Here is a 27,232-nt window from a genome sequence, read left to right on the forward strand (position 1 = left end):
GCAAATTGCCTACACTTAACACCAGCTCCAGTAACTAAGGCACCATCCGAACCTGCATTAGTGGTATATTGCCTCCTTTAATCCTTTCAGTAAACTATGAAGTAGGCATGTTCATCCCCATTTCACAGGTAAGAAAATGAGGCTTTAAAGTTCCCCAACTTGTCCAACGTCACAAAATTAGTAAATGTCAAGAGCCTACCTTCAAACAGAGGCAATCTGGCTTCAGAATCCTACTCTTCAAACCACAAATGTGACCGCCTCTTGGGCTTCACTGGTGCTGGTGTCTACCATTATTGTAACTATTATCCCCCACTGTTAGAGGGCGTGCACCTTTCTAGTCAAGAACTAAACGCTTTCCTGTGGATCTTCCGCTTTGCCAGATGCAAGCATCTGTAGGTCCTTTTCTGTGGGAGTTTGGGCCTGGATGTGGCTCGGGAACAGAATGGCAGTCCTTGGCCTCGCTGGGACACACTGCATCCCCGGGGTGGAACGCAACCCTGAGACACAGCTGGCTGCCTTGTTAGCCATAGTCCTGTGCAACATGTGCACCAAACAGTCAATGTCTAAGGGAAGATGGTTTATGTGCTAGAGAGGCCAGGAAGGGAGGCAACCAGTAAAGGAAAAGGATTGTCAAGGGGAACCTTCCAATCCCACAGCCCCACTCCAAGAATCAGCAATTAGCCCGAGGAACGACCCCCGCCAGGGCTATTTCCGTTCCACCCAACCCACCTGAAAAATTATTCTAAAAAGGAAAAAATAAGTTATAAACATACGAAGCCACGTGCAGTTAAAGAGGGTAAGTGGCGGTTAGCACAAGAAGTTATATAATTTCCCTTTTGTAGCTAGGAGGAAAGTTATCTCCCAAAGTTTGACAGTTGAACACAGAAGTACAGCAGCATTTCAGACTGTCACTCAATCTTGCTGCAGCTCTGCCTGGCAGATGACTGAGCGTGTGCCCACAATTTAGGCCTGGAATGAGGAGGAGGGAAAGAAGAGGAGGCAGACCAGTTAAAATTAGAATCCACTCTGCTGTTTGCTGTTGCTCTGGCTTCAAGGGAAATGGGTGGGTTTAGGTGGCTTCAGCTTGATTTGAAGTTACTCGTATAAGGTTGTGGGCTGGATCAGAACCCTGGGGGAGACAATAATTCCTCCCCAGGGGCCTGTGTGAGAAGAAATGAGACTCCCCTTCCAAGGCTCTCCATTCATGAACCAAACTGCAATCCCCTCTTTTTGAAAACCATTAAGAAAAGACTAGGAAGGAGACTGCATTCAGTTCAAAAGAACAAAATCAGGAATCTAGAAATAAACATTGTACACTCTCTTATCCCACAGTAGAGAAATATCCCAGGTCCCACTGAAAAGTAGAGAAGCAGGCTTAGGTAACTGGAAACTGGGAGCTGAATCCATGCAAAAAACAAAGTGAAGGTCAGAACTAGCGAGAGCCCAGGGAGTGCCTCTGTCCAAGACTTCATCTGATATCACTCAGATACATGGCAAATCAGAGGACAGAATTCCAAGGCCCAGGTGAGCAGCGCTGCCACTCCCCACACAGGTGCCAGAGCTGTCTGTGTCTAGAATAACTGACTGCCCCATGTTAGCAAGTTCCACACAGCTGAAGACTGCAAAAGAGAAGGGTTAAGGAAAAATCTCTCATAGATCCTGAAACTGCAGCATGCTGCCAAACCCCACCTCAGAATGCAATTTGTTATTCAGTCTTAACTCACCCATGACCTGGTTTGCTCCATATTTTAGTTTTGTAACATTTATTATCCTTCTGGCAGATATGCTGAAGAAGACTAGAATCACCTCATATACTAGACAGCCCTATCACTGGGACCCCACACCCTGGCCATCCCTACCATCCCTACGGGGGCTCCCAGTAGAAAGAAGGCAGGCCCACTCAAGGAACCAGACAACTGAAGGAATATTAAAGCAGGGAATAGTTTACAGACGTGGAAACGGAAAGGGACTCAGGAGAACGTGGAAAACTGCACACCCGTCCCAAGAGGACTGGGCATGACTTCCCAGCCAGAGGTTACTGTCCAATCAGCTGGAACTCCTGCAATAAGGACAAGGCCAAAGAACTATGGGAAACCCAGTGACCACACACCACAAAGTAAAATGACACGGTCACTAAGTATTTCTGCTTTTCTATACTTGTCAGTTATTTTACGAAGTGTATGTTATACTTTGCAAAAAGAAAAACGAGTAAGAAAAATGTGTCAAATAAGGAAAGCAAGGTAAAGACAAGAGTGATTTTAGTGCACAAAATTCATATTCTCAAAGTTTAGTTTTACACATGACTCTATGCACTCAATTTTGTGCAGGTCATGCTTTGGGGGCAACAAATTTGGTTCAAAACTTCAAACAGAAATGGGGGCTGCAGGAGGAAGGGCTAGGCCACTGGAGAAGCCATCGCATGGTGAGAAAAACACAGTCCTGTGGCTTGTGCAGAAAGAAGGTGCAAGTCACCACTTGGTGAAGCTGGTGGCTGAGGGTGTGGACACTGGGACGACAGACCCTGGGCTCATTCTCCACCATAGCCTCTGCTCTCTGAGGGGACCTGGGCAAGTTCCTCCCTCTCCAGGTCTCATTTTCCTCCTGTATAAAATGAGGAAAATGTACCAGTTGAATATCCGCCATCCGAAATGCTTGGAACAGAAGTGTTTTGGATTTTGAAATATTTGCATATACCTGATGAGATATCTTGGGGCTGGGACGTGTATTCGTCTGTTTTCATGCTGCTGATAAAGACTTACCCGAGACCGGGCAATTTACAAAAGAAAGAGGCTTATTGTACTTACAGCTCCACATTGCTGGGGAGGCTTCACAATCATGATGAAAGGCAAGGAGGAGCAAGTCACATCGTACGTGGATGGCAGCAGGCAGAGCGAGAGCTTGTGCAGGGAAACTCCTGTTTTTAAAAACATCGGATCTCAGGAGACCCACTGACTATCACGAGAACAGCATGGGAAAGACTCGCCCCCATGGTTCAATCATCTCCCACCAGGTCCTTCCCACAACACACGGGAACTATGGGAGCTACAAGATGAGATGTGGGTGAGGACACGAAGTCAAACAATATCAGGATCCAAGTTTAAACATGAAATTCACTTTTGCTCCATATACACCTTATACGCACATAGCCTGAAGGTAAAATTTTATAAAAGATTTGTAACAATTTTGTGCATGAAAGGAAGACTGACTGCATTTTGCCCGCAATCCGTCACATGAGGTCAAATATGAACGTTTCCACCTGTGGCACGGTCGGCACTCAAAGTTTCATGCTCTGCAGCATTTCAGATTTTGGAGTTTTTGAATTAGGAATGCTCAGCCTGTACTTTTATTAGTTACTTGGGGCTGCAGTGACAAACACCACAGACTGAGTGCCTCCAATAGCAGAAATGTATTTTCTCACACTTCTGGAAGATGCAGGAGCATGAGCAGGGTGTGGGCAGGGTCGGCTCCTTCTGAGGCTCAGAGGAAGGATCTGTCCCAGGCCCCTCTCCCTGGCTTGTCGGTGCCATCTTCTCCCTGTGTCTCTTCATATCATCTTCCTTCTGTGTGTATGTCTGTCTCCCAGTTTCCCCGTCTTATATGGACACCAGTCATCCCGGGTGAGGGCCTACCCCAATGACCTAATTTCAACTTGATTACCACTGTAAAGGCCCTCTCTCCAAATAAGGTCACACACTCTGATGTACTGGGAGTTAGGATTCCAACATATGAATTTTAAGGGGACATGGTTAAGCCCACGACACCATTTAGAATAATGAGGATTAAATAAGTTAACAGATGTGGCACCCTACTAACAAGGCCAGTAATGACACTGATGCACTACAGGAATGGCCATCATTATTGTCATCACTACTGACATTCAGCCCCAAGGATGGGGTATTACCTAACCTACTGGCTACAGCCCTGGACCAAGAGGCGGTATACCTGGGTGCACCCTGAGACCACATGCTACACTCTCGAGGGGCGGCTCTGTGCTACGCTCACAGTGTCCCTGAGCCCAAGACCTCATCTGACCAGCAGGAACCCCCACATCTCACCAGCCTCTCACTACCACTGCAGGGACTCAATGGGACAGCCCGAACACATAATACCTGGGAACACCGTGGGCTCTGACCACCAGTCACGCTTGAGGAGGATGATGCCAAGAGACACTGGCAATGCCCTCGCCAACTTCACAGTGCCTGCTTTGCCCCGAAGAAGAGTTGATGCGTTTTTCCAGACACTGTGGCTAAATTTGTAAAAAACACATTGACAGGTAATTCTGGGTGTTATTTTGTATGGTAGGAGAAAAGGATTTGTTTTCTCAAACGTGTTTGTTTCTTGTGATGAGAATAGACTGATCCCAGTAGGGGGAGCAAAGCTCTTGTCTTCAAGACCAGGTGATGGGCCAGCAAGCATGGACCCGCAGGACTGCTGCAGCCACAAGAACACATTCCAATTACTGGAGCCGTGTTCTATGTTCCCAGAATAAATCAGTGGTTTGTCCCAGCTGAGGAGGTGAAGAGCCACTGGCAAAGCCAGCTGCACCCACCAGGAGTCTGTTCTAACCTTGCCTGCTCTGGGCCCGAAGTGTTCACTGTTCCCCTCCTTCAACCAAAATAATATAAGAAAGTACTATGCTTTCCTGTTCCCCTCCTTCAACCAAAATAATATAAGAAAGTACTATGCCCACGTATTTTAACTTGCAACTCATCCTGCAGGATATTCTCTTTCTGTATTTTCAAATGAAAATATGGAATGCCAGAAGAGTTTAGAACATACCTCCTATAGCCTTCTCAAGGGTTGCCCAGAGAAGAGAAGGCCCTTGAGGAAGGATCAGCAAGGACAGGGTGGCTGCCCACACCGGGCTGTTTTACATGATACCATTCTGGGAGTAATGAGCAGAAGAGACATACCATTCAAAAGCAACTAATGCCAAATCCCATGGAATTAAGAATCCTTTGAAGTGGACACCACTTCCCCTACTCTACAGATACCAACAACTCACCGCACGCAGTGACCCGTTTCTGAAAAAAACACTGTTCCTTAAAATGCTAAGAGAAGGTCCAGGTCCACTGAAACATGAGTTCCCAAATCAAGTAGCTTAGTGCTTTGGGTTTGCAAAGATGTTCATGAACTTTTAATTCATTTGATATTTCCAGCGAGCTTTTGACTTTTCCCTCATTTTGCACATAAAAAGAAAAAAAAAGAAGTCTATGGAAGTATCTTAATCTGGCTTCCCCTAGAGCAGACCCTGAGACAATGATTCCTATGCAAGTGATTTACTTGGTCGGTGAGTTTCTTGAGCTAAGGAAACAGTTGTAGACGTGAAGAAGTGAATGAAGTACAAGTGAAGGATTTACCACTCTGGTCGCTACTGAGGTTAATGGATGCTTAATCCCATGGAGGACTCAGACAGTCACTGTCACACCCCTGCCTCATAGTTACCCAGAAGTAGAGAGCAGGGGCTGAGATCTACCAACTCTAACTCCCAAGACCGGGGGCTGCTCCAGGACAGGGCGCCACAGGACAAGGCTGAGAGGCTCCTCAAAGTCCCCATGCAAAAAGGGGCAAGGGTGGGGCACAATGGGGCACTAACAAGACCCTGGGCAGGTTCCCTTCACACTCATCCTCCTTCCCCCATAACCACTGGTGCCCACACGCCCCAAGGGAAGTTTTCTGTCGCAGATGACAAACGAACGGTGTCTTCTGTAGATGAAGAATTACATGTTTCACATAACATTTTCAAAGCTTGATTTGTAGTAATTTGTCAGAATAAACTCTCATTGGAGGAACAACGACCTATATGCACAGTGATGGGTAAAATTCATTATCACACATGTACGAACCGATAAGAACCTTGACTCAGCGGGTGACCATGGGAAACTGGAGAAGCGAAGGCTTGCTGGGAGAGTCACGAAAAGGGAGAACATCATACAGGCATGGGGGATGGTATGTGGGGAGGAGGAGGAGACAAACTTGTCTCCAAAATGTCTTGTGTGGATGGCTGCAAAAACTCCTGACACCATGAACCAAAGAACTAAAGCTAAAGCCAAGAGAGGAAGGTCGGTCGAGAAAAGAAGCCTGTACAGGGGAGAAGCATGGATCTTCAAGGATCAGGAGGGCTTCCAGGTGGAAGTGGCCAGGATGTATAACCAGAGACCTGGCCATAGAAAATCCCATCAGGAGTAACACTAGCTCAAGAATCGCCTTCACTGCACAAGCTTGTGCTACTGCCCTCACCACGGACTTCCTAATTACCTGTTCACGGAACACTCTGCTCGGTGATTATTCTATTAAAGTTAAAATGCTTCAGGCCTCCTGAAAATAGCCCCTAAATCACTCCCCTTCTCATGGCAATATTTACTGTACTTCAAAACGCAAGGCAGGAGGTTGTCATGGAAAAAGAACTTGGCTACTATTAACCTCTTAAAATATTCTTTTTATAGTGGGCTGCTTTAGACATTTGGTGACTGGGGATTTCTCCAGGGGCAATTCATCCTTCTCCCCAAACGAACCTCAGAGCACAGACTTTTCAGGTTCTGGGAAGACCAAAGCGGGTGACGCTGACCATGGCTGTTTAGTCTTCGTGTTGCTGTTGTTTCTGCATCCTAGCTAGAAGGTGAAGAAACATCCAACATTTGGAGACTAACTCAAATTTTAAAATATTCCAGTGTTTCTCTGGCCAATATTGTCATAATCGTCTTCATACGGTCCATTTAAACCACCATTTCTTCTTACTGTGAAATATATGGGCTAAGACTTTGAAGTGCCTGCAAAGGTCAGGGTATAACAATTGTTGCTGAGTAAACAACTTCTCCAATGCTGAATGTGCAATTTTGGTATTAGTGTGTGTGTTGTGGGGGTTGGGGGGGTATCTTTTTTCCTTTTCTTTCTTTTTTAATGATACTAAACATTTAACTCCTTCAAACCTAAAACGCACATCCTGTTTAAAAACTGAAAGCTTAATAAGTGAAAACCCCGATAAACTTAGGCAAATTTTCTGTCTCTTCACCAAATACAAACAGCATAGCAATCTAGAAGGTAAAAGAGAGATTTCCTTTTAAGATGATAATTATCAAAAGCAATTTTTATAAATCTTGTGCCTATTTCCTTATTACCTGGAAAGGATGGGAAAACAGCTTCGGGATGCCATCCTGAAGATGCAATCCTGTCCCATTTCCCCAAGCTCTGCGCCACCGCACCGGCCTGCAGCTCCACACTTGCCACAGAGTCACCGCCCTACCTTCCCGCTATTTGTGCTTAGGTTTTGCGTTATGCCTCAGGCTTAGAAAAGCTTCTCCCTCTAGAAGGCACTGGTCCCTTAAACTCCATAAAGGCCCTGAATATACAGACATTTCTATAATTGAGTAATTGACAGAAAATTGCTCTCCATACATGTACATGTCTGGTGCTGTAGGTCCACTCACCAAACAGCTTCCACCTGCCTTTGCATGTGTGGTGGGGGCTGCTCCCCACCTTGCAGGGACACCACTGCCTCCTATGATGGCCTCCAACACGCCCTCCTCCTGAGCTGAGATCGTGTCCTATTTTCCTGTTTTCCCTCCAGGCCCAGAAAAGCCGAGCCTCGTCCCAGTGCATGTGTCTGCAGGGTTGTTTCACGTTTCTTGTAAATATCCTCATAACAGGCCTGCCAGCTATGATAGGGCAAACATTTGACACTTGTTGAGTACAACTGTCTGTGAACAATTCCAAACGGGGCAGCCAGCACGCACGCGCAGGCAGAATTCCTCTGTGTGCAGAAATCCTAATTTCATACCTAAACTCCTTGCTACTGTGTTGAGTGCAAAACCACGCTCCCTCTTTCAAAGAATGAAAATTCACATTGGAAGCCAATGTGTTCTCTTGCTGTGTTTTGTTTTGTTTTTGTTTTCCATCTCTGCTACCCTTGCCACAGTTTTACTTTAACCTCATGCCTCTTTCTTGAGCCACATCATTACTTCCTTTACAGTTCTGCCTACCAGCTGCTGGAGTGGGCCAGGAGGGGAGTGAGGAAAATGCAAGACCAGGCTGACCCATTCCCTGCACAGCTTCCAGAAGGATGGTTCTCAAATGCAAAGCCACTCCGGGGCACACAGTGTGTCCCATGCCTGCCTCTAGTTTGCGGCTGCTTGACCGGAGGGACTATATTAAATTCATTTTTAACAACCCCAGTTCCTCACCCAATGACTGCACACCAAGGACACATGACTCAGAAACCCTGAGTTTTAACTCTAGATATGTAATTAACTAGCTAAAGACTTTTGCTCATCAATTAAACAGAGGAAAGAAGAAAGAGGAAAAGAGAGAGGGAGAGAGGGAAAAAGGAAGGGGAAAGGAAATTTGTTAAAACTGCAGGGTTTGTTTGGGCATCTTCTCTTGTAATAGTCTTTTGTTCTGTCATTTTTGGAAACAGATTCAGGTAAATGGCAAGTAAGCAGACCTTACACATCCAATTACACAGATTCATTCTGAGAAGAGGAAGGAGGCAAGAAAAGGTTTAACTTAGAAAAAAAATCACGAAGAATTTAATTGTGTGATGAGGAATGTCTATGAGCTCAGAAAGTGACAAGATACCGCGAGAGGCTCATCAATCCATTAAGGAAGAGGATGGAGCCAACAAAGAAGGTATATCGGATCAGAATGTGTTGCATATTAACTTTCATGCTCCCAAAATCACTGGAGATTCACTTATCTCTAAACGCACACAAACATTTCAACCCAGAGACTCTTTGCTTGGCCAGTAAGGGTAAAAATCAAACATACATTTTTCAGGTATTTCGTGTTCATGTTACCTGAGGACTCCTGATGTTACCTACGATCCCGTCTGTTCAGGCCTCAGTATCTCTCTGTGGAACAAGGCACGATTCAGAAAAGATGTCCTCCAGTGTCTCAAAACTAGAAGGTGGATTTCATGCATCAAATCACCACTTATAACTCAGTCTAATTCAAGTCCAAGTACAACTTCATCCTTGACCTCTGCTTCTCAGTGCTGAGGACAGTCCCCTTCTTCAACCGTCTTTTAAAATTATCGAAATAATCTTGTCATCTCCCTTTAATGATCAATCACAGTTCAAAGACCACCACAAATTCAACACTGGCATCATGATGGCATAAACCATGGAGACTAGCAAGGTGGGACCAGTCATTAACTGAAGACCTTCAGTGCATGAATGCCTATGCTCGGTAATGGGAAAGGCATTGCCCTGCCTCGGGAAGTTTATGCCGCAGTTAATAAGACAAGTGCATAAATATTCAAGTAAAAGAGAATGGGGAAGAACTAACGTTTTATTAACTATCTGGTCTAAGTGTTAGAAGTTTTCCCTATTTCAGTGAATTTAACTATCCATAATCTGATGAGATACGTGGCTTCACAGATGAGGAAACAAGTGTTCAGTCAGAAGGCTAAATAGCACAAAGTTTTGATATAGGAGGTAGAAAGAAAGTATTTAGGCAGGCAGTGAGGGCAAAAGAGTGTTTGGCAGAGCTTCCCTTCTACCAAAAATCTGCCCCCCAAAATCATTTCTCTTACAACAAAGAACAGCCTGAAAAATGGAGCCACAAACAAAAATAAGGAAGCTAGAAGCTTGGATGAGGGATGCCAGCAGCTGCACCAATAGAAAAGAGTTACCTGGGGGCCGGGCATGTCCAACACGGAGGCTCCATCTTCCCTTTTCCGTTACCACGTGTACAGTAATAAATAAAAGGGCAACATGGTACAGCTCAGGCAGAGAACCCCCCTGCATAATAAAACATTAGGGTGGGGGCTACCAGAGATTTGCATCCTATGCAAATGGCACACCTGGTCTAACCAGTCTTTAGCTCCCTGTGTAGTTCAGGTACCACTTCCCCACCAGCTTATCTATAAACTCCCTGTATTTCACTGTGGATCCGACAACCCATTTTTTTCAGGACCCCTCTCTGTAGCGGAGAGCTATTCTCTTTCTTTCACCTGTTAAACTTCCACTCTCAGCCTCACTCTTCATGTGTTCGTATCCTTGTTCTTCCTGGCCATGAGACAACAAATCTCAGGTATTACCCCAGACAACGAGGCTGTTTCAATTTCACATGTATTTAGTAAATGAGAGAGAGATTTTCAAATGCCAATCAAACACTGTCGCTAATATTACTTCCACAATACCACACACTGCCTAGGAATTCCAAGAAAACACAGCATTTCCAGGTGGCCAAGTCAGGAATGCTTCAGGGAAGAAGGGCTATTCGTGCTGGGCTTTAAAGCTGGAGTGATGTTGTTATGTGTGTGAAAGAAATTCTAGGCAGAAGGACAAAAGGGGGATGGGTATTCAAAGTCATGTGCCAGACATGAAGGCATGGCCTCAAGGATGTCATCCACAGCAAGATCCCTGCATCGGAGCTTTCCTCTCTTAGTGTCCTCTGGCTCTTAGTGTCCTCTTGTCCTTAGGATGCATGCATGTCTCATCTCTCCAAATACATTACTGTCTCCTGAGGCTGGGTCTGTATCAAATACTCTGGATCGCAGGGACTCCACTAACAGTGCCCTGGGCACAGTAGGCACTCAGTGCAGGTGCGTAAAAGAGTAGTTCACATTCTAAGAGAAAAAAAATGTACCTTTATAGGAATTCAATCTGGAAGATAAAATGCCTCCACCCCTCAGAAATTAATTTTTTTTCCTGGTCATATTGTCGCTGCACATAATCATTATCATCATAAAGATTTATTATCATAAAGATAATCGCAACATGTTAAATGCCTATGAAGCAGCAGACCTTTCTGTGATACAGTAAGAGAGAACTGGAAACCCACACACTGATTTAACATCAGACTTAAAAAAAGAAAAGCATGCATTATTCCTTTTCTAATTGCTAAATTATTACATGTTTTAAAGAGAAATTACACTAAAAGCCATAAAGAAAAAAACCCACATAAGTCCAAGAAAGACATCCAGAGGACCAAGTTGTATTTCAAACAGCAAAGCAGATTTTTCTGAAAGCTTTCTTCAGTACCCCACACACACACACACACACATACACACACACAATTGAAATTGGCATTATGCTGACCAATGACTTCATACAATCACTTCACTGCCAATTTGAAAATTAAGCGCATGCCAGCACTTTCTTCAGTTCTTCCTTCATGCTGAAGGAAGTAAACAAACCACTTGTGAGTGTGAATGCAGCGGAGAGCCTGAAACTGCCACAGAGCTGCCTGTCCACGGTGAAGGAGAAAAGAACTCTCATACCTCCACACCGGGGAACCCACGTATTTGCCAGGAACATTTCAGGTGTGGAAGCTCCTTGAGATTTACCTGGCATGACCTCCTCCCTTCACGGTGAGAAGAAATACATGCCTGATCTATGCAGAGAGCAGGTCAGTGCTGTTCTGTCTGAGAATCCTCTCTCTACACACCAACACTCCCGAGTCATGACTAATTTCTCCTTCAATTCCAAATGGCATTATCCTTCCCCCGTTGTGTGTTGTGACCATCACTTTCCAGAACACAATCTTGGCCACTCTCATTGCCTTCATAAAAGAGTACCATCCAGGGGCCCAGGTGGACTCACCCCGACTCAAGTTCTCTAACAAAAGTCAAAGTCCCTTCATGGTATGCCTTCCAAGTGTCGGGAGCCACCATCGGCTGGGCTCATTTTTAAAAAAATAAGAGAGTAAGGCAGATTCTCAGAGTTGATCTGGGAACTTCAAAGGTTTTCACTCTGTTGCAAAGATTCCATGCCAAAGGCACAAGGGTCTTTGATGTACATGGTCCCCAGTCTACTCCAAGGGAATAAAAGGAAAAAGAGGATTTTAGGGCTTCACTGAACAATACAGTTTACTTTTCCTCCACCCATGTTTCCCTTTAGTTCTCCCGTAGTCTCCATTGCCATGAAATATCCTTCCTGATACCAGGGGCAAGACATTCATTTCTAACTGTTAGAATCACAGAGCGTGAGGGCTGGAGGGTCTCCGGAACACGGGCCAGCCAGAGGAAACAACACGGAGCGGCGCTGTGCGATCTCCACACAAGGGCAGGGAGGGGACAACACGGAGCAGCGCTGTGTGATCTCCACACGAGGGCAGGGACAGGTAGCCCCTTGACTGCGATCCACATGCCTATTTGGCAGTAGGCTAGTCCCGGGGAATCCAGGGGACTTGGGAACTTCACTTGCTGCTCCAGTGCAATGGTTTCCATGTTTTTTCCCTCTGGAACTCATGCTGAAACTTAATCCTCAATGAAACAGTATAGGGGGTGGTGGTGATCTTTTAAGAAGTGACTGGGTCATAAGGCATCTGTCCTCATGACTGGATGAATCCATTCACTGGTCATGGATGAACAGATTAACGGGTTATCACGGGAGCAGAATAGCTGTCATGAGAGTGGGTCTGTTATAGAAGCCACTTTGGCTTTCTTTTGTGTGCCTGTGATGCTTTCTGCTGTGCTATGATGCAGTGTGAGGCCCCTCACCAAGAGCCCACCCCATGAGGTCATCTGATCCCAGAATTTCCAGCCTCCAGGACTGTGAGAAATAAACTTCTTTTCTCTATATTACCCAGTCTCAGATACTCTATTGCAGCAACAGAAAATGAACAAAGACATCCAACAGCAGCTCTCCTAGCTGGATGTGCACACACAACGGTACATCATGATCCCTGTTTTCCTAATAATCTATTAAATAATCATGCCAATGAGCCACACTCCACCTTCACTTCCATCCCGCCGTTTGGTTTCTCTGCTTCCTTTTTATAGTCTCTGACTCCTGGCCATGCCCCAATGTCCCACTGAGAGAACAAGCTGTGAAAGTTACAAGGCTTCATGAGACCCTGAGATGGGAACTCCCTGGAGTTGCAGACAGGCCGGGGCGCTTCTCATGTATCGGATCACCAGCCTCACACCCAGTGCTGTGACTTGGCCACAGGGATGCGGAAGCCCTGTCCTGTCACTGAGGGAGTTTATTTGGAATGAATCAATGAGGTGCCTCACCAGGAGCATCACGTGTTCTGTGCTCCAAGGGCAGTAAGAGAGTGCTCAGGGGAGCAAGCACTGGAGAGCAGTAACTGGAGCCCCATGCTGCACCCACAAGATGATCTAATGCACCATTTAGGGAGCTACTGGGTAAGAGAGAAGCTTTTAGGGAGCCATTGGGTAAAAGAGGAGCTTTGGAAGAGTGTCCAAGCTCCTTTCGGCAGGGCCCACTCTTAACCTTGATCTCTGCACAGCCCACCCACTGCCACCTTGCAGGTGAGATACCAAACCCATGTCCTCCTCTGCCTCCTCCTGCGGGATCCACAGAAGCAACTGCCTGATTGGGAAGGCAGCCAGCCTGGGACCCTCTAGAAAATCCACATGGACAATCCTCCAGAATCATGGACACTGACCTTTCTTCAGTTTTGTCCCTCAGCGTCCCACACACTCCCCACCATGACACAGGAGAGAGGCTACTGCGTTAGCTCAAGGTGCTAGTCACAGTCCAACATTTGTAACTCCCAGAGGCAGCCAGCACTCCACCAAGAACGACCGAAGTGGGCCACACGGGTTATTGTTCAAGGTCTATGCTGAGAGCACTATGAATCACTAAGACATCTGGCTCGAGAACCTTAACCAGCTGCTCTGCCTAAATTGCAACATTCTTTTTTCTCCCAAACTGGGTGGTCACCTGGGTGCGGGGGAGGAAAGCAAGGCAGGCTTGCCCTTGTCCATGCGTTTGTTCCGCTTCTGGCACGGCAGGCAGCTGAGTTACTGGGCTGTGCCCTTCAATCACTTCACTTTGCTTTCTGTCCCTTCACCAGCCCAGAGCAGAGCCCTGCAGAAGGCACTGCTGAGGCCAGGCAGAGCGGTGATCAGGTTCCACCTTCCAGGAAGAGACAGCGTGCCTGGTGCCCCGTGGTGCCTGCGCATGACAGCCTGGCCGCAGACTACTGTGTGCTTCCATCTGTCACCTTCCAGTGCAATGTGACAGCAGCCCTCCGGCGATCCATCTGCTTCCCTGGAGCTCCATCCCGACTCCCCCACCCCATTCTGTCGTCGCCTAACTGGGCACATCCAGGATTAGGCAGTCTCAGCTGCAGCCCCCAGAAGGAAAGCTAAGAGCCTCACACCAAGCTGCTAAAAAACAGACATGTTGAGATTGAGTGGTGAGAGGCGGGGAGCTAGTGATGGCCCACAGTCCCTGCAAGGCAATATAGAGTGCTAAGATTGGAAAAGGGGTAGGAGGAAACAAGGACATTTTCTTTTACTTAAAAATAAAAGCATTTGCAAAGAGGTAGCTCTCAGAATATGCCTTTCAGTGTCCTCTGGGATCTCAGCAGCGGCCTAGAACCAGAGGGCTCATAAAGTCCAAGTATTTAGAGAGATGACAGCGCCATTCAATCCCAAAAGCACTTGTTGAGGGGCAGTTCTATGCAAAAGTGTGCAGAGTTGCTTGGAGGAAATACAGAGATAAACCATGCGGGGTACCCATTTCCTGCCAATCCCACAGCAGCCTCTATGCAGTGAGCTCTCTGAGACTGGTGTGGTCAACGCCAAGGTGGGCATCAGGTAGACCAGTTTCCCTCTTACTAAGCACAACATCCGGCACTTACCCGCACACAATCACATCCTTCCAGTCACATTTTGCACACAGTTTGCACAAATATAATGCAAAAGGGAATTGTTTTAAAATACAGTTCCTTCATTCAGCAAATATTTACCAAGTGCCTTCTGACCTCTGAGCACTCTTAACACCGGAGCAGGTGCCAGGCCTTCTACACTGAGCTCAGCCCAGATGCAGCTGGTAAAGCCCTACATGCAGGGCAGAGGGATACAGGATTTAACAGAGGCAAGCACGCGGGACAGAGAAGGGGTTTCTCAACCAGAAGAGCTCCCACGAAGAGCCTGTTGCAGACACTGGACCAAGGGGAGGGAAGAGCCAGTGAGAAACCAGAGCACCAAAGGGCTGTCCAGGGCCACCAATTATTCCTTACATTCCAGTTGGAGTGTGCTGGTGGCCCAAGAGTAAATGAGTCTGCAGTCAGGCCAGGAGCTTCCTCACAGGTTCAGGAAAAGAGTCCAAACTTTGCTCCTGCTCCTGATGCCCTGAGAACTACTGATGGAGTTTTCAACAGAGAATATTTTAATACGCTTGTCATTTTCGCATGATTTTCTACAGTCTGAGACAAGGAAAGCAGTCAGAACTTTGCTGCAGGTAAGTAATAATTTGCAAGTGCCCTGCATATTTTTCGTAGCATATGTATGTGCTGAAAGCTTATCAGACAACGTATGAGCAGACCACCAAGCCTGCCGGAAGCATGCATGGTTGTTTTTACATTGAAGCTGAGCAGCGTACCAGGATGCCACTAGATTAGAACAGAGTATCCCGAAGCCAGACCTGAGATTAACAGTGGGCCAAGCAAACAAAAATCTCGGTCTAAGATCCAAGAGACCCACATTCAAGACCCTACTGCAAATTAAATTCATGAGACCTTGGACCATTCCATGGTGCCATAAAGCCTCAGTATCCTCATCTATGATTTGGGTTACTGAGAACTGCCCTGCTTCTCACAGGGCTGTCATGGGGATCTCTGCAATAACCTACAGGAATGACGTCCAAAAAGATGTGTGGTGTACAGACGAGATTAGAGAGCTGAAAGCTGCTTCTTCCAGAGGCACCTCTGACTCTCTAGTTTGGCTATTTCACGACCATTTCAGGTACACACCGTAGATACAGAGGAAGGTGACTAGCCTCAAGGAGTTTACAGGAAAGTAAGTGGCTATAACTGTGCATATTATCCCCCGTCCCCTAAAAAAAAAACAGAAACAAGAAAAGAATTTGCTAGTCGGCAGCCAGGACTCCTTGGTGTCTGACACAATCCTCTATGAATCAGACAACTCCCTTAACATGTAATCTGGGCTTTTTTAGAACCCCCAATAAGCTTTTAATGGGTTAGGAGGGATCACCTTATTTTTAAAGGTCCTAGAGGGCTTGAAGCCATGTTGTAATATTTTTATAGCCTCTTTCAGAGTCAGGAGCTGTACGGATTTTGTCCTCACTCTGAATTTAACTAGTACTTAAGTGTGCTGATTATAGCTGCAAACACACTTCTTGTTCCAGTGTGTGGTTGGAGAGGTGGACAGGGAAGAAGCTTTGGAAATTTACAGCACAGAAATAGCATGTGGTCTGTCTGCCTGAAAAGAATCAATCCTTCTGTGGCAACAGCTAGAAGACCAGCAAAGGGCCTGTAGCAAACAAAAGACAGCCATTAAAACGGGGCTTCTTGTCACCAAATCCCGGTTTTGGGACACTGGACAGGCTTTTCCAGTCCAGGAGACACCAACAAAGCCAGGAGCAGCCACGGAGCTAGGGTGCAACAGACAGGACGAGTCTGGCTGGAAACTCGGGGGTCATCCAAGCAAAACATTTAGACACAGTGATGATTGTAAAGGAAATAATTAAGAAAGAAATTGCACCAGACACTTCCTAACTGGTTTTGCATGAAGAAGCAACTCTATTTGGTTGTGGAAATGAGCTGCGGAGGGGCAGGAGGGCCTGGAATGGGCTGAGAAGAACAGACTTGATCTAGCCACTGGCCAGCCCTGGGACCCCCGCAGGTCTCCGATCCCGCCTCTGTAACATGAAGGCCTTAAATGTAAAGGATGCTCTTTTGCGTTTCATGGAGGGGAACCACGGAGGGGAAGCCTTAGTTGATGGGGGTCACAGGTGCCCTAAACTTATTCCCGTCTCAGCCTGAGCTGAATTTTATTTTCATTTATTTTTAACACACTGGGCTTTCATAAGACTTCCTTTGGAAAATGGACCACCACAAAACTACTCCCCAAATTTTGAAAACTCTGTACTGCATGATCTCTATGATTTCCTTTAAGCGTTCATATTTGCACACAACAGTGTTGCCTTACAGTAAAAAAATCAAAAGAAAAAAAGGTTTCTTATCTTACCCTAACAGACTCTGTCATTGTGCTATGGACACCCTAATAAACATGTCTGATAATGAAATCCTGATTTGTTCCCAAATTTCAAGTCACACAGAAAAAATAGGGCAAAGAGGCATCTATTTTTAAAATAACACTATCTTTTGGAGAAGGTAGTGCGTGGGTCACCTTATAAATGTTGACATATGTTTACTACAGAAAATAAGGTTTAAAAAATTATAGAATGAAAATAACCTAGAATATCAACTTGATGTTACCAGTGCTATGTTCTTTCCACATTTGCAAAGTGTGTCACATGGCCCTGGACTTACACGTACGTAAGATCTCAGTCCTTCATCTAGTTCACATGATCATAAAATATTTTTTCTACACTGAAAATCTGTGCCTGCTTAATTGGAAATCTACATAAGTGTCATGAAAAACCTATCAGTGAAGAGTTCCCATCTTCTTTGATGCTCCATCCAAATGATTAAACAGGCTTTGAACCAAGGGGCCACCTACGTCTTCAGTTCCAACAAAATCAACAATTGCAGACATCCACTTCCCTCATTATGATGAACTAGATTCTATCAAGATCCTTCCCACCAGAAAATAACTAAAGCCCAGTTAAAACAGATTGAACTAAAAAATGAATAAGCTTATAAACCTGTAAGTGGACTACAGAATTCTAAGGCTCTTAGGGTTTTTAGAAACTGAGAATTGAAGGCTTTTTTTTTTTTTAAATTTTCTGTGCACACAGAAAAATACCAGTGGTGTCTACTAAGAGAAGAGAAACAGAATGTATAACTTCCAAATTATAAAAGAAAAAAGAAGTAATAATATAAAGAAAAAATATATACTTAAAAAACAGGAAACAGCATAAAAGCATGTGGAGAAAAAAAAACCAAATATGTTAAAGATCATAAAAAATAAATGGATTAAGCTTGATAGCCAAAAGAAAGAAATGGCAAAATTAAATTTTAAAAACATAAATATACCTAAAACTATAAGAAATTGGAGAAATTAGAAGTCAAAGGATGGAGAAAAGTGATCAAGAAAAATGCCAATCAAAAGAAAGCTATCAGACAAAATAGGCTTTAGAGAATAAAGTCTAACTAGAGAAAAAGAAGGTAATAATTATAAAAGGTTTAATTCATTAAAAAGGCATAAAATTTTAAGTTTGTATACATCAAATAACTTCAAAATATACAAAGCAAAAATTACACTTACTGAGAAAAATGCCAAGTACACCATCGCACTGAGAAAACTCATTATATATGACTTTAAAATGGGAAACATGCAAACTAGTAAAAATGTAGAAAACATGAAAAGCACCGTAAACAATCTTGACGTAATAGATTGTAAAACCCAGAACCAATACACTGGGAATTCACAGTTTTCTCAAACAAACAAACAAACAAAAACAGAACATTCACAAAAGCTGACATTATACTGAGACATAAAGAACAACTCAGCATGAGACATAAAGAACAACTCATGTGTTTTGACCTCAGTGCAATTAAGATAGATGTCGATAATGAAAAGATTCCCCATGTTGGAAAATTTTGAAAGACTTATCAGTAACTCATGGGTTATAGAAAAATATGTAACTTAAAAAATATGTAGAACTGAACATTAATGAGAATATTATTTAAGAAAACGTATGAGACGCCATTAAAGCAGTAGTGAGAAGAAAATTTTTTTTTGAGATGCAGTTTTGCGCTTTTGTCCCAGGCTGGAGTGCAGTGGCACGATCTTGGCTCACTGCAACCTCCATCTCCTGGGCTCAAGCAATTCTCCTGCCTCAGCCTCCCGAGTAGCTGGGATTACAGGCACCCGCCACCATGCCTCACTAATTTTTGTATTTTTTAGCAGAGACAGGGTTTCGCCATGTTGGCCAGGCTGGTCTCAAACTCCTGACCTCAGGTGATCCACCAGCTTCGGCATCCCAAAGTGCTGGGATTACAGATGTGAGCCATTGCGTCCAGCCCCGAAAAGAAAATTCATAATCTTAAATGCTTATAGGGCTAAAAATTATTGAGTTGTTTTTAGCTGAACAAGTCAGAAAAGCAACTACAGCCTAAACTCAAGGATAGCAAAAGAAGACCTATAACACACAAAAACAAAAATAAACAAAACACAAGGTAAAGTTACAGTACAGAGGCTCAACAAAGCCAAGAGTGTTTTCCTTTGAAAATCATAATACATGCACAATCTGGCAGGTTCGTTGAGGAAAAAAAAGAACAACTGTATTGTAACAAATAATAGAAGAGATTTTAAAATCTGTGAATAATTTCATGCTAATTAAATTGAAAAGCAGGGAATTATGAACACACACCTAAAAGAATACCATTTAACCTGGGTAGCACGGTAAGATTTCATCTCTAAAACATATATATGTGTGTATATATGTATATATAAAATATAAATACACATCTGGATTCTATTTGCTCATTTTTAAATTTTTTTCTTAAGTTATATATATAAACATATGTTAACATACTTTTTTATATATAACATATACATATATACATAAAGCTTAAGAAAACTGACTCAAGAAGAAACGAGTGCAAATAATTTTACGAACTTTGAAAAAAATTGAATAGAAATCTTCCTACAATAAAATCACCAGGTCTCGTTTTCAGTTGAGTACTACCAAAATTTCAAGAGCAGATAATATAAATCGTACACAAAATCTTCTGGTAAATTGGGAAAAACCGGGGGAAAAAAAAAACTTTCCCTCTTCAATCAGACAAAAACAGTTAAGGAAAGAAAAAATATAGGCCAAACTCTCTCATGAGTAAAGAAGCAAAAATTTAAAACAAAATATGAGCAAATGGAATCCAGATGTGTGTCAGATGTGTATTTAAACAAGCTAGATTTATCTTAGAAGTATAAGAGAATTTAACAATAGAATATACTGTAAGTGTAATAGAACATTAAAAAAAAACAGTGAGAACCATATGGTCCTCTTAATAGATGCAGAACAGGCCTTTGATAAAATTCAGCATGCATTTATGATTAAAAACATAAAATACAACTCGACAAATTAGAAACACAAGGTAATTTCCTTAACCTAACAAAGGACATTTACAAATATATGGCGGCAAATATATTCTTAATTAAATTAGAACATTCCCTACAAAACTCAGGCTGAAGGAAAAGATATATGCTATTACTTCAATTCAATATTGTACCTTGGGCTCTAATGCAAAAAAGAAAACAATAAAAAGAAAGAGAAACTATAAGAATTGAAAATGAATAAACAATAATTTCATTATTTAAAAAACACAGTATACGTACAAGAATCTATAGACAAAATATTAAGAATACCAAAGGTTTGGTAAAGTGACTAGATGCAAGATCAATATTAAAAAGGTAATTACATTTATACACTCCAGCAAAGATTCCATTTCCAAGGGTATAAAAGAAACTAAGGTACTAGGAGCACATTCAACAAAAGATAAGTAAGGTGTATGGATCTAGAGAAAAGTACAAAACATAGACATTTAAGACATAAATACATGGATAGTGATACAATGCTCATGGATGAGAAAAGTCAGTATCACAGATTATGCCAATTCTTTCTAAACTGACCTACACATTTAATGCAATCCAAGCAACTTCCCAACAAGGGTTTGCTGCTGTTGTCATTGGTGCTGTTAGTTCATAAACTAACTCTAAAATCTCTACAGAGGGCAGAGGACCAGGTTTAGCCAAACGCCACCGAATAACAGGGAAAAGGCTGAAAGCCAAGTGCCAAAACTTACTAGAGAGCTGGAGTCATTAAGAGCATGCTGCATTGACACAGAGGTGGACAATCTAACCAAGTTAATAAAAGAGACACAGGAAAAAAAAAAAAAAACATGAATACATGGAAATACGACACATAACAGAGTGTGTATTTCAGAGAAATAGAGAAAAAGGGCCATTCAATAAATGTTACTAGGTATTGTTTTTCCTTATGAATAAAAATCATATTGGATTCCTCCATTACACACAAAAGTTAATTCTAAATACTTTTTAAACTATTAAATATAAGAGAGTGACTTATGACCTCAGAATACAGAAGACTGTATTAAATAAAAGGCCCTAACTATAAATGGGCAAGGTTGATACACTCAGCATGTTAAAATCAAGAACTTCTAGTCATTAAAAAGGTAACTTACAGAAAGTGAAAATGGATCGCACAAACTGGGAGGTAATATTTTTAACACATGAAACTAACAATAGTCTTCAGAATACAGGAAAAATGTGTTCAAACCAGTAAGAAAAATACACTCCAATAAAAAAACTAGACCAAAAATACGAGCAGTCATTTTACAGTTTAATGGTGATTAAACATGGGAAAGGAAGCTCAACATTACTGGTACCTTAAATTCATCTTACTATTAATTTGGCAAAAATTAACACACCTAATAATGCTGAGTGTTGGGATAAGAAAGGCATAAATTTTAAAGGAAACTCTTGGCCGGGCGCGGTGGCTCAAGCCTGTAATCCCAGCACTTTGGGAGGCCGAGACGGGTGGATCACGAGGTCAGGAGATCGAGACCATCCTGGCTAACACGGTGAAACCCCGTCTCTACTAAAAAATACAAAAAACTAGCCGGGCGAGGTGGCGGGCGCCTGTAGTCCCAGCTACTCAGGAGGCTGAGGCAGGAGAATGGTGTAAACCCGGGAGGTGGAGCTTGCAGTGAGCTGAGATCCGGCCACTGCACCCCAGCCTGGGCGACAGAGCAAGACTCCGTCTCAAAAAAAAAAAAAAAAAAAAAAAAAAAAAAAAAAAATTTTAAAGGAAACTCTTATTCACTGCTGATGGCAATGTGAATTGGCATGATCGCACTTCACAAATCATTATAGCATTTTCTTGCAAACTTAATCGTTAATTAGCTTTTATTTTTCAGGCCCAGCTGTGCTCTTCCTTGGTATATAATCAAGAAAAAAATTGCACCCATGGACCAGGTATGTAGGAACCAAGAATACTAATAGCAGACTGTTTTCTGACAGTAAAGATTGAAAATCATCCAAACATCCAATGGCAGAAGAATGCACGAAGAAACTGATGCTAAGATTATCAAATATCACACAACATGAAATGAATAAATACAGTTACACAAAACAACATGGTTAAATCTTAGAGAACACTGCGTAAGCAAGTCTACCTATAGCACAATATCATTGTTAACGAGTAAAAGGATACGAGGTTTAGCAATAAAGAATGCTTAAAATAGCAAGGGAAGATTAGGAGGTAGCTCAGGGGAAAGGTGGGATGCCAGGGCAGCATTATATGGGGGCACGATTCACATCGACAATGCTCTCGTTTGAAAGGAAGGTTCACGGATATTTGCGAATGATGCTCCAAAACTGACATAACACAGTTTTTCATGTGTCAAATTCTACTGAATACAGCTCTTTAAATGCACTGCTTAAAACAGTAATATGGCAGAATCCTGTTCTAATTAAAAGGCGGGTATCTTTTTATGCCTCCTAAATTTTCTAGAAGGGTAAATAAAAATAAAAATAATAATGGTGATGATGATAGTGGTTTTCTCTGGGGAAGAAGGTAGAAAATTTAAATTTTTACTTAATACACTCTCTGTAGTTTAATAATTTTACTGTGTATGTATATTGATTTTAAAATAAATTATCCACAATTACTTAACTAAGTAATTCCTTAGAGAACTTTTAGAACTCAAAGACAAAAGTTAAGATTAAGAGCAAAGACAGATCCTGAATGAATTTCGAAAATCCAATGTTGATTCGTCAATGAATTGAAAGAACACAGAAACGGTCCGGCTGAGTGCAGGTCTCTAAAAGGGAAGTCCCGGGTAACGCCCACACCCTACTCACTCCGTGGTCTCTTCGAGGAGAGACTCAGCTCTGTGCTAAAGAGGCCTAGACTGCCTCCGGGGTCAGCTCGCAAAGTCTGTGGATTTCATGATCCTTTTAATACAGAGGATGTCCTTTAATTCCTGTCCTATATAAGAACCTTCCTCGGACGATGCACTTTCAATTTATTCTCTATTCTACCAGAAGTTTCTTGATTTCCTTAAAAAAAAAAAAAGGAAAGGAAGGGGAGGGGAGGGGAGGGGACTGTGAAATGCCTTCCCCAGGTTAACCCCTTCTTCAAAGATTCTGAAATGTGATTTTTTCCCCCATTCTGGAAACATTTATGTACAGACTTCCTGCTTGTAGTTAATCCTCACATTCAGTTGACTTATTCACATAGTGGAGAAATGTTTAACAGCAGGCTCTTCATTCTGATTCTTCAAAACCTCAAATTGCATCTGACTTTTTCTTTCTGGAAGTGTTGGTGATAATATGACACTCTCTGGGGCTGACTTTAGCCGGCACCGAAGTTTTCAACTTGAATTGGGCAAAGAGGACCCAGAAGAAAAATCAAAAGCACCATGTGGTCATCCCGCATGGCCTACGCTTTCAGGGATGGACAGGCACCCCAGAGCCCACTGGTGCCTCTCCTCTGTCCCCAATGACCTCATCCACTAATGGACTTCACAGTCATGTTCCTAGTCTCTGCAAAATAATTCATCTGATTTCAATATGTGCTTCTTCCCACAGCTGGACACCATTATTTTTGGTACTCAAGATCTCTTCTGAAGCACATGAAACACCAGCTGATAGCCCTTAAAATGGCTCCTCCAAAACACCAATGTCCAGAAATGATCCACTCCACTCCCACCACGCCCATGCCCATCTGGACCCTGGAGAGTCTTGCAATCCTAAATCACTTCCATTTGGAATCAAGATATTTTCCAAGATGTTCTTATCTTCCCTGCTTTCCTGGTGCTAAGAGTCACCTCCTAAGAGTCCCTCCCAAATTTTTACCAGGCAGACAGGTAATGTGAGATTTGGAAATGGAGCATCCTGGGCTTGTTTCAACTCCACCAATGGCCCGTTGCCTCATCTTGAGCAAGCCTTGTTCAGTCTCAGTTTTCTCAGCTGGATGACGGGAAACACCGTAGCTCACAGGGGCATTGTGTAAGCTGGCAAAATAACCATGCAGATGGAAGTGCATTTATAAACATCAAACTGATAAACAAATGATCGCTGTCCGCAGCAACCATGAGGTATTTCATGCATCCCTAGACCTCTGGGCAGGATCCAAACTTGCGTGGCTCCAAGAGCTTGAGAATCAAAATCAACCTCCTCTAAGGTTGTCCCTTCTCTCTGTGCTGTGACAGAAGATATCCCTCAGCCAGATCTGGATCTCCCAAATTCCTGCAGCACCATCAGAGTATTCTCCCCTAAGACAATAAAACATGTAGACCATCTCCACACCCAGTATTCCTTGCAGCTGGGAGCAACAGAGCTCGCTGGTATCTTGTTTGTATCTGCTGAGTTTCCACCAGTTAGCATGGTTGCACCAGCTGCACACACTGACCTCCTTCCCTCTTCCCTCGGGACCTAGACTGGGCTGCAGGTGGTCATTTTGTGTGCTTTTAGTTCTTAGCCCATAGTTAACATGTGAGTGGCTAATATCTGAACGTTGATCACACGTTACGAACAATTTCCCCATCCTTCAATACATCTGATCGTTAGAGAGAGCATCTGCCGTTCCCATTGTACAGTGAACAAATCCAAGAGGGATGTGGCTTCTCCAGATCACGTGGGCAGGACGGGGCAGAGCCAGGCCTCACCGACTCTCCAGCTCCACCTCTTCCCACAGACCCTCTCATCGGCACTGTGTGGCCTGCAGCAGAGGCTGTCCCTTTTTTTGGCTTAAATATGGCTTAAAATAATTTTTAAAAACTACTCAGGCCCTTTGCACGTGCCCTCAGTTGCCATCAAAAAAATTCATAAGAACTACAAATCACTGAAAATGATGTAACTTCTGGCATATTGCCTTTTGAAAAATAAGTCAAGTTCAGTTGAAAACGATTTAATTTTGGCCTATCACTAAGTTTTATAAATGCAGAAACTCTCTTCTTGGGCAGAAATTTTATAGCATTCCTTTATCTCTCTGAAACTATATTAGCATTGTTACTCTCCTGACATAATTTTCACTTCATGTAATGTAAGCTAGGATTCTTTGTCTATATTTTATCAGCGTAAGTATTTTACTGATTTTAAAAATTAAGAAAAGTATTAATTTTTGAAATAGCTTGTTACCATAAGGTTCCAACTATTAAAAACTACTGCGGGCCGGGCGCGGTGGCTCAAGCCTGTAATCCCAGCACTTTGGGAGGCCGAGACGGGCGGATCACAAGGTCAGGAGATCGAGACCATCCTGGCGAACACGGTGAAACCCCGTCTCTACTAAAAAATACAAAAAAACCTAGCTGGGCGAGGTGGCGGGCGTCTGTAGTCCCAGCTACTAGGGAGGCTGAGGCAGGAGAATGGCGAGAACCCGGGAGGCGGAGCTTGCAGTGAGCTGAGATCCGGCCACTGCACTCCAGTCTGGGCGACAAAGCGAGACTCTGTCTCAACAACAAAAAAAAATAAATAAATAAAAATAAAAATAAAAACTACTGCAATTGTAATGATTACATAATTAATAAAAACAGGATAAATATGAAATTAATGTGCATTTCTTAAATCTAAAAAATAAACTTCTATTGAAAATAGAAGAATTTGGATTTTTTTCTCTTTAAGTTTGTGTATCTACAGATAAATATTACTTATGTGTATAATAAGACTCAATTCAAGATCAATTTTGTTCCAATTTTTCACTTTTATAGCTATAATAACTTCACTACGTTGTTCACATACATACACAGATGGACTAGAAGATACACTGTAAAAATGAAACTCAAGTCCTGAACTTCTACATGTATGCCAAAAATCACGTAGTAATCAAAGAAAAACTAACTCTAAGTGATCAGCTGACAACTTAATCAGCAGATATTCCCACAAAAGTAAACCTTGGGGAACCACCAGATATGTAAATAATGAACAACCAAGATATTAGTCATTCAAGCCCAGTTTCTGGGAAATACATCAAGAGACTATACTAAGACTTTATAAATAATTGTACTCATTACTTTTTCACTTGGAGGCACCTTGTTTAAGTCAATATACTCAGAACGAGCCTGAAAAAAAACTTAATACACGATTTTATTATTAAAAATGTTTCAGTTACATGTTTGTCAATATTATTTGTATATTTAGCTCATTCTAATAACCTAAGAAACAAAGGAGGTTCTCACTGTCAAATCGATCAACCCTATGTTCTATCAGAAGAGGTTTCACCTTATTTTTAAATTCAAATAAATGTTTTTACATTGACTATATATTTATGTACATATAATTATAGGTATTATATTTATTTATATCATATATATTTACAGAGAGAGAAAGAAAAAAGGAAAAGTAATTTTTAAAGCACTGAGAGATAAATTATGAAACATAACTCATCAAACAGATTATTAAAATCAGTAAGGTCAGGTTTAAATCAAGATTGAGGTGATTTAATTATGTTACCCATTTTATAACAAATTATAAAGGCAAGATACTAATGGTGTTCTCATTTATACTTAATAAAGTAGTGTTAAATTGAGCTAAAATTAGACGTTATTGATGAAGCTGTAAGTCTGAGAGCAGGCATGATATTTCTTTAACGAATGTATATGCATGTGTCTATGAAGCTCTGTTGTTAGGCTTTTGGGAATAATCAAAAGAAATATATGTTTAAAATAAGGACAAAAATACATTTGTTTTTGTTAAGCCTCATGACGCAACATTTCCTGCTAGGTCTTCTTCCCTTTATCCCAGAAGCAGATATCACCCAATCAACCATCCAGAACCCTTTTGTTTTGAATCACATCACTACCCTTGACACATCTGAATGGTTCTCCCTGCCCAGGAGACAGATTCTACCTCCTCCCGACAGGAAATCTTCAGACTCCAGGCTCCAAGCGGCCCCCAGCCCTGCTGTTCCAGGGCCCAGGTTCTCATCTCTTTCCTCACAGCAGGCTCAGAACTGCCTTGGTTGTGAGAATTCTTCTAACAGTCAGCACCCATTTCCCATTGTCTTAGTTTTACTCTGGCCTGTGCCCAAGTTTTGGGAACTGGAGTCCACATCCTCAGCTTGTCAACATTACCCAAAAAAAAAAAAGAAAATCAACAAAAAAACCCACAATCTTACAAACAGAAGTCGGCCTGTGTCTCCTCATTTATCCTGGGGGCCTCAAGCATGGGACCTTGCACATCATGGGTGCTCATTAAATGCCGACTTGATCTTTCTAGAGAAATCTATACTGCCATAGAAAACAGGCACTTGCTGTTCTCTTGCCAGTAGTTCTCTGGCCCCTCCAATTTGGCAAGTATACACACCCGGAAGGCTCAGAGAAGAGTGACCCAGCAACAGACTGACTTAACACCATAGCCTAGAGC

The 27,232-nt window shown here is 42.7% G+C and overlaps 1 protein-coding gene across 5 annotated transcripts in view; it reads right to left on the reverse strand.

The window, feature by feature from the left end:
* RNF144A (ring finger protein 144A) overlaps window positions 1–27,232 on the reverse strand; it is a 126,500-nt gene that overhangs the window by 72,028 nt on the left and 27,240 nt on the right. The window contains exon 1 of one of the 5 annotated variants that reach the window (XM_050754707.1): window positions 22,730–25,022. The exons of the other annotated variants lie outside the window; for them this stretch is intronic. The gene's annotated coding sequence lies outside the window, so the exon portion shown is untranslated. Of the gene's footprint in view, window positions 1–22,729; window positions 25,023–27,232 lie in introns of those variants that run through there. 5 annotated transcript variants of the gene reach the window in all.

The sequence above is a fragment of the Macaca thibetana genome, chromosome 13 (genome assembly GCF_024542745.1).
Source record: "Macaca thibetana thibetana isolate TM-01 chromosome 13, ASM2454274v1, whole genome shotgun sequence".
Classification (NCBI taxonomy): domain Eukaryota; kingdom Metazoa; phylum Chordata; class Mammalia; order Primates; family Cercopithecidae; genus Macaca; species Macaca thibetana.